An 8,827-nucleotide genomic window follows, 5' to 3' on the forward strand; every position below is an offset into this window, starting at 1 on the left:
ACTGCACAGTGCTAAGATGATCTGTGAACTCACCAAATGTCTCTCAATATGGATTAATTCATACAGTGCAGATGTAAAAACTACAAACCTGACTTATTTAAAAATAAATAAATATCTGCATTACAAGTCACAATGTGTTATTCTTCAGCATTAACATTTACTGTCAAAGAAATGACACATCAGCCTAAGTTACAGAAGAATAACAGCAGGAAAAAATGCCTCACCATAACCAAAATTTTTAAGTGTATACATAATAGGACTTAAAGTTTCCCCAGAAAAGGAAAATTCTGTAATTAATTATTCATCCTTATGTTGTTTCAATTCCCTATAGCTTTTGTTCTTCATCTGAACACAAATTAAGATATTTCAGATAAAATCCATGAGCTCTCTTATCCTTCATAGACAGCACTGGTTCTGAGATGGTGAAAGTTCAGAAAAGAAAACAAAAGACATTGTTTAAAACATTCAGTGGTTCAATTGTAAGCAAAGAAGCTTTTCTGTACCAAAGACTCTGTAAAAATGAATTTGTTTGCCTTTGTCTTTTGTATCAGATTAGGGTGAGTGTTTACAACGCACTGTAAAAAAAATCATAAATTAGCAGTTGTTCATATTTTGTGATAATTTTCCCATTTATTTATACTCTTAAAATGCATTATGGGACACTGATCTTTCTTCCAACAACTTTTAACCTTAAAAAGTTTGAAAAACTGACTTTTATTAACATTTTTAATAGTTTATTTTGGTGATATTTTGGTCTGAGTTTGTGTTAATGTTATGGTACAAATACCTTGTAATAAAGTACTAGTACATTTTGATTTTTTTTTTTTTTTGCAGACTTGTTTCTCTCTATTATTTCTTATACATTATATTATATACTAAAATGTCTATAAAAGTCACTTTGCTAAACTGTAGAGATGAATTTACAACATCAAAAGCCACTTCATCGCCATATCACTCTGCAGCCCAAGACTGGTTACTCACTGTAGTTAAACAGGGCTGAGCCTGATCAGTACCTGGATGAGAGACCACATGGGAAAGCTAGTTTGCTGCCGGAAGTGGTGTTAGTAAGGCCAGCAGGGGGGGCGCCCAAAGTGCGGTCTGTGTGGGTCCTAACACCCCAGTATAGTGATGGGGACTCTATACTGCTCACTGCTAAACGTCTTTCGGATGCGACGTTAAACCGAGGTCCTGACTCTCCGTAGTCGTTAAAAAATCCAGGATGTCCTTTGAAAAAGAGTAGGGGTTTAACCCTGGCATTCTGGCCTAATCTGCCCACTGGCCTCTGTCTTTCATGCCCCCCTAACCTAAACAAAGATTACTTCAATAGGGAATGTACATTTAAAACAGTGATGTGAACACATGTGGCAGACAGCCTGATATGATGCATGAAAGTCCACAATCTTTAAATGTCAGTGAAGAATTCTGCTTCAGCCATGACTAAAGGTCAGTTTGGACACAAGACTTCTCTAATGTGGAATCTGTGCAAGCAGTCAAATAAAATTTGCTTTGGTACGTTCCTCCAGTCATTCTAAGTTTGCACCCACACTGCGGAATATTTACCATGACGGAGAGAAACTGATCCACTTTAATATGAGAACAAACATGGATCTAACAGAATTGTAGCTTCTATGAAACAATCAATTTCTGCTTCAACATTGAAACTTACACTTGTGTGATGTGCGTGAAGCCTACGAAATGACAGCAGGACATTCTTTATGCAGGAAAAGCACTAAAATAACACACCAGTCTTCCAGTCTTCCTTATCCATGGCTGTACTCTGATGATATACACTGATAATGTGCCATTACTTCTCTCCCCAGAGATACTGAATTCATGATTTACAAGGATGGGAACATGGAAGAAAACAGAAAAAGGCGAAAGAGTGTTTTTTTGCATTTCATTATGCTCTCTCAAGCTTGCGAAAATATGTCAATTAACCAAACCATGTGAGGAAGTGAGTGCGTAAATGTGCCTTTTTGCCTGCAGGGACAGCACTTTTGCACTTCCGTTAAGGTTGATACATAAATTTATTAGCAGATGCACACATTATGTGGGACATTGATCTGGTTCATAAATATTAACCAGGTCATATGGAACATCAATTCATCCATATTCACACACACCCATATAAAATATACTCACACAAACCAAATGCACACACATACATTAGCAGCACACATGTAAACTTTTGAACCACTGTTATTATTAATAGTAATGTTTATGCATTCCAATTAAATGAGTTGCAAATCCAGTAGTGTAATAGAAAGAAAACAAACACATGTAATGTCTTGCCTTCTGTTTTTGCTGAGTAATTGGCCAACGCATTGAAAGATGGTGTTTCAAATAATAGCAGTGTTGATTTTAATGAGAGAAGGAATTAATTCTGAAGAAAACAGATGTCATTTCTGAAGTTTAATTCATGGGATAATTCAAATTAAAACTATTTAATTACATCAGTTTAAAATAATTTAGCTTTATAGTACCACTTTCCTTTATAACATCATTAAATTTTGTGGAAATGTGTGTGTGTGTGTGTGTGTGTGTGTGTGTGTGTGTGTGTGTGTGTGTGTGTGTGTGCGCGTGTGTTTAATGCCACTAATCCAGCAAATTCTTGGAACTGCAGTGATCAGCTCGTTGTATTAACCTGGCACCTTGTTAGAAAGGCTTGGTTTCCTAGCAGAACTGATAAGCAGAGTCTGTGATCTTACTTGTGGCCATTGTGTAAATCCAGACAAATCAATATTTACAGGCTGCAGGTCTGTTGTCGTCTCAGATGTTGTTTTTAATTGAACCATCTTTCAAAAAACAGCCTTTTTGCAGAATATAAAACCCATCGCACTGTGGATGTTGTGCAGTTGTGCATAAATGCAGGACAGCATCAGGGAAAACTAAAATAAAACAAATATATACACATTCAATTGATAACTTTTAACTGAAAGCAAAAATCATTTTTAAAGGGCATCTATGATGAAAATCATCTTTTGTAAGCTGTTAGGACAGCTACACAACCGTGTGTAGGTCATACTGGAGTGATTTAAAGACAATAAGTCTTTTTCTTTAATTTCCTGATCTCCCATTTTCAGGCCCACTGCAACCTGATGTAGGAGTGTGGTTTCCTCACCTACCGAATTGATTGACAGCCTCGTATTAACATGTAACGCGTATAATCATATTAACAAGACATGACATGCACAGCAACTGGAATTAAAAGATCTGTTCAGCGCTTTGTCATCATCAGTCATCATTAAATGTAATCAGGGCCGGAGCAAACTGAACTGCTGCTCTAGGCAAAGGACGGTCGCACCGCCCTCAACTCTAAAGTGAAAGCACGGGGTATTATACCTCACTAGACGCGGATATAACTGAGGGCGCGGGTGGTGAGGGTAGTGTCACGGATGATGCCCTCTCTATTCTGTTTCCCTACGCGGATATAGGGCGGGGTGGTGAGGGTAGTGTCGGGGACGCCGCCCTCTCTATTCGGCCGCCCTACGCGGATATAGGGCGTGGGTTGTGAGGGTAGTGTCTGGGACGCCGCCCTCTCTATTCTGCCGCCCTAGGCGTCCGCCTAGGTCGCCTCTATGGACGCGCTGGCCTTTTTTTCCCTGTGTGTGTGTGTGTGACTCATCATTGCAGCTTTACAACTAATACATCAAATAATCACTGGGAAAGTTCTTGGTGAGATCTGCTTCCTTCATGTCTGTCACTGTGCTGTTTATCTGATGCAGCCAGGGCAGAGATGAGATTGAGGCACACTTTGACAGACATGTGGGAACGGTGGGCGGGGAGAACTAGCATTAAAGGCACAGGCCACAAAAACAGCTACATTGTGCAGATATATCCAATGTTCTAAAAGACTTAATAAATAATCTGATGGGTGTTTTGGGCTGAAATTTTACAGACACATTCTGCAAACACAAAAGATTTATTTTAAATCTTGAAAAGGGGTAAAAAGGTGCATTTTACTCACATTTATTGAATATATATGGGTCAAAGACCAAATCAAGTTGTAACGAGGAGACTGACACGGAGGGATCCATTATGCAGTATTTAATAATCAAGCTCTCATTCACACACACAATATGCGCTAACGTGCAAACACACAACAGCAACAGTCTATGATGGATAAAGACTGGCGATGAACAGACACAGAGTGTTTTACCAGGCATAGATCGAGGGCAGGCTGCAAGTATCAGAGTCCGTGTATCAGGCGTGGGTCGTGGACAGGCAGCAAGCATCAGAGTCCGTATATCAGGCGCGGGTCGTGGGCAGGCAGAAGGCGAAGCAGAGTCAGGAACAGGCTGGAGTAATACACGAGGAATCAGGCAGGAATAACGCTCAGAAATGCTGGCCGGGGCTAAACAAGACTTCGCACTGACTGAGCGTTTGGAGCTGGCTTATAAAGGGTACGTGGGTCGTTAGCTAGATTCAGTTCAGGTGTGCTAGATCAGTGTAAGTGGATGATGTAATGCTTAGAAGTCCGGGGATGGTGGCCTCTGCTGGCCAGCGAGGGGAATGACTGGGACCGAGTCGGTGACAGAGCAAACCCCCCCCCCCCACCCCCACCCCCCCAACGAACGGCTCCTGAAGTAAGAAGAGTCTCAACGCCGGGGTCTTCCACGGGGGCGAGGGGCCGGCATATCCAGGTGCTGTAAGTGGAACTCATCCAGTAGTGTTGAGTAAAGAATGTCCTTACGGTTGATCCATGATCTTTCCTCCGGACCGTACCCCTCCCAGTCGATGAGGTATTGGAGTTGACCACCCCGGCGTCTGGATCTCAGGATCTCGTGGATCTGATAGGCTTCCTCTCCGTCGATCATGAGAGGCGGGGGACCCTGTTCACCGGCTGCCACCTCCCTCTCCGCCTCGGCTGGACCAACAGCAGGCTTGAGCAGGGAAACATGGAAAGTAGGAGAAATGCGATAATGGTTAGGGAGTGTCAGTCGAAAGGAAACAGGTGATATCTGACGTTCAATTTGGAACGGACCCACGTACCTGGGACTGAGCTTCTTACAGGGAAGTTTCAAGCGAAGGTCTCGTGCGGATAGCCATACCCACTGTCCTGGGGAATACGTGGGACCAGGACGACGGTGACGGTCGGCTTGTTCCTTGAATCTTCGGACGGCATGTGACAAGTGAGTGTGAGCTGCGTTCCAGACTTCCTCACTCCTTTTGAACAAGTATCGACTGCTGGAAGGTCTGTGGTCTCACCGGACCAGGGAAACAGTGGAGGTTGGAACCCTAATACACATTGGAAAGGGGTCAGACCTGTAGCTGCCTTTCTCAAGGAGTTCTGCGCATACTCCGCCCACATAAGAAACTTGTTCCAGTCAGATTGGTTGGAGTGACAGTAAGTGCGAAGAAAGCAACCGATCTCCTGATTAAGGCGTTCTGTCTGTCCGTTAGACTGAGGGTGATAGCCAGAAGTCAAACTGATGTTAATTTGGAGGTTCTGGAAAAAGGCGGACCATAGTCGAGATGTGAATTGTGGACCTCGGTCTGAGACAATGTCTTCGGGAAGACCATAATAGCGAAAGACTTACTCACAGAGGAGCTCTGCGGTTTCTAGGGCTGTGGGTAACTTGGGTATGGCAATGAGTCGACAGGCTTTGGAGAAACGGTCCACGACCGTGAGAATAGTGGTCTTTCCCTGTGACTGGGGCAAATCTGTTATAAAGTCTATGGCGATGACCATGTGAGACCATGGCCGACGGCTAATCTCTAAGGGCTGTAGTAAACCAGCTGGACGGTGACGGGAGTGTTTAGCCATTTGACAGGGGGAACATTTGTTGAGGAAATCAATTACATCTTTATTCATGGATGTCCACCAGTAACGAGACTGGATCAGTTGCGTTGTAGCAGTGCTACCTGGATGACCAGAGCTGGGGTGATTGTGAACTTCAGCGATCAATTGTTCACGGAGCAGGGGAGGCACATAAGTCTTGTTCTCGGGACATGCCTGCGGAGTAGGGTTTTGCTCTGAAGCCTGCGTTATTTCGTGCTCAATATCCCATCTGATGGGTGCAATAATCAACAGGTTTTTCTGGCCAGCGAGGGGAATGACTGGGACCGAGTCGGTGACACAAGTTTTCAGGCATTAATGCAGCTGTAATTATATTGTACATTACAATGTGTTTATACTTTTTGTTCTTATTAAAACTGATGACTCTCATACTTATTTTTTGGGATTTACAGAATACACTATAAAATGTCATCCAGTGTGACTGTTTATGTATCAAAAAATATTATAAAGCATATTTACATGAATTGTCATTTTAAATCTTTATACTTAGCTACCATCCTTCAAACCAATGAGATTTACCCTTAGCAAGATGTTTTTATTGATTTAAAAAATGAGCAAATAAAAAGTGTCTAGACATTAACAAAATAATGGGATTCATTGCAGTAGTTTAATTATTGTTTTAAAGAATAAATGGACAGTGTACATTAAGGAATGTTTCACCCTAAAATGGAATTTTAAATAATTTATTTGTATTGTAATACAGCTTTTTGTACCTATTTATTTATGTTGATTATAAAAAAAACGTATACTTCATTACATGTAATATAAATGTAGTGCATGTCATTTATGAGCTAATTAAGATCACTTGTTGTCCATTTTGTTCGCTCATTTTCTTTCCTTTGTTCTTTTGTCTTTTCTCCATTATGGTTTATGTGGTCCTTCTGTCTCTAGTGTTTTAAGAATATTGAGTTTTACTAATGAAAGCTCATCTTTATTTTGCAACCCAGCACATAACATTCTACAACAATACACCTCGGTCGCATTAGGAAAATTTCAATTACAATGTAATAAACAGTGTTCACAGTGCAGTCTATTTGCTTAATAAGACTTCAACAAATCACCAGTGGAATTCATTTATTTTTGCATGTATTTTTTTTATGTAAATGGTCTCTATCTTTGACAGGCATTTTATAATCACAGTAGTATAATTTTAGCTAAAAAAGCTCTAAAACCAAAAATTAAACCTCTTATATCACTTGAGTGTATAGGACTGGGTGATATGGCAACAATCCATATTAATCGATAACGATATATATTTTATATGAGTTGTTAATGCTTTCAGATTTAAAAGAGGATCCCAACGATGACTGACGCCACAAAAAATAAAGGGTCCTTTAAATGGCTTAAAATATTTCCAGCCAATAAATGTTCTAAAAATTCGGTACATCTCTAATATGAACAAACTTTTAGATTCCCATTGTTCCACATTTCTGCTGTGTTTGGCTCTTAGATCAAAAATTTTACTTAGAGTAAGAAAAGTCCAGAGCTTATCATTGTTATTAACATACATTTTATTGTGATTTGATAAAATATTGTTTATCATCCCAGCCCTACGTGTCATCATTTTAAAGGGGTAGTTCCCCCAAACTCAAAACTGTGTCATCAGTAACTGTGTTTCCATCTGAAGATGCAAATTGCAATATTGAACATTTGTTAATAAAGCACCATTACTATTCAGAATCAAAGAGAACTTCCTGTTGAACTGGCTCAAATGTCTTAAAGAAAAAAAATGATTTTCTGCGTTAAGAGAAGCCAGTTTGAGCCTTTTTCTTATTCAACAAATTACTTGTGTCTCAGTTTAAATCAAATGAACACACAGTGGCTTTTGGAGGGGCGAGACCATTCTTTGGGATCATAGCTGCTCAAGACAGTTCTGGGAGGTAATAATACCGAACCACTTTGAAGACAGACTTTGGCTAAGGCGTTTTAGAATCAGTGTTGGGAAAAAAGTTATATATTACAATCTGTAGTCACTTAAAAAAATTAATTAATTAATTAAATGTGTTAGTTACTTTTTAAGGATGCAATGTGAATATATATATATATATATATATATATATATATATATATATATATATATATATGTATATATATATATATATATATATATATATATATATATATATATATATATATATATATATATATATATATATATATATATATATATATATATGGGTTAATAGGCTGACTAGGCTGTTCAGAGCTGACCCTAGACCTGTGAAAGGATCCACAATCTAATAAAACAAACACACACACTCAAAGAACAATCCGTTTTCTACCCAAGGTTGAATGTACTCTTAGCCATCTTTATCAAAACTGTTTTAAAAAGGGTATAATCTACATCCTGGTAGAATCTACATCTGGTTTACATACAAAGGAATTAACATTAAAAGATTTAACACTTAAAATGGCAAATATTACTTTAGACATAATTAACACATAGCAAATAACAATATAAACGGATATTTCCAATTCTTCAACAGTCCAGGTCCACTCAAGAAGTCTCCATGAAGTAAGATGACACTATATCATATAATCATATAATCTAAGCTCTTTAACATTCAACTTTATTAATAATCATAAATACATAAGAAAAGATATGTGTTTCTAGCAGACATCCATGACAAAATCCACCATCAGTTTGCTTCCATTCGTTTTTCTGAAAGTCAATGGTTTCAGCTTCCCAGCTATCCTCAAAACATCTTTGGGTTTAGTAGAAAAAATAAAGTCATAAAGTTTTGGAACCACTGGAAGGAAAGAGTAAATAGTAAATTTTCATATTTGAGAGAACAGTTTCATCTTACTATCTATTGCTCGCTCTCTGTTTCTCCAGATTGTGTATATTCAAAACACAGAATAATGATGAGGCTGTCTTTTATAGAATAACAAAAGGCAAAGAGATAGAAGAAAGAAATCCTGAGTCAAAGACAGACACTGAGTCAAACGTCAGTACACAGACACAATAGAAACCAGGAAGAAAGCAGATAACAAGAAACAAAACAATAACCTGTCAGCTGTCAGCAG

This window comes from Danio rerio, chromosome 8 (genome assembly GCF_052040795.2).
Source record: "Danio rerio strain M-AB ecotype USA chromosome 8, GRCz13ab, whole genome shotgun sequence".
Taxonomy (NCBI): Eukaryota; Metazoa; Chordata; class Actinopteri; order Cypriniformes; family Danionidae; genus Danio; species Danio rerio.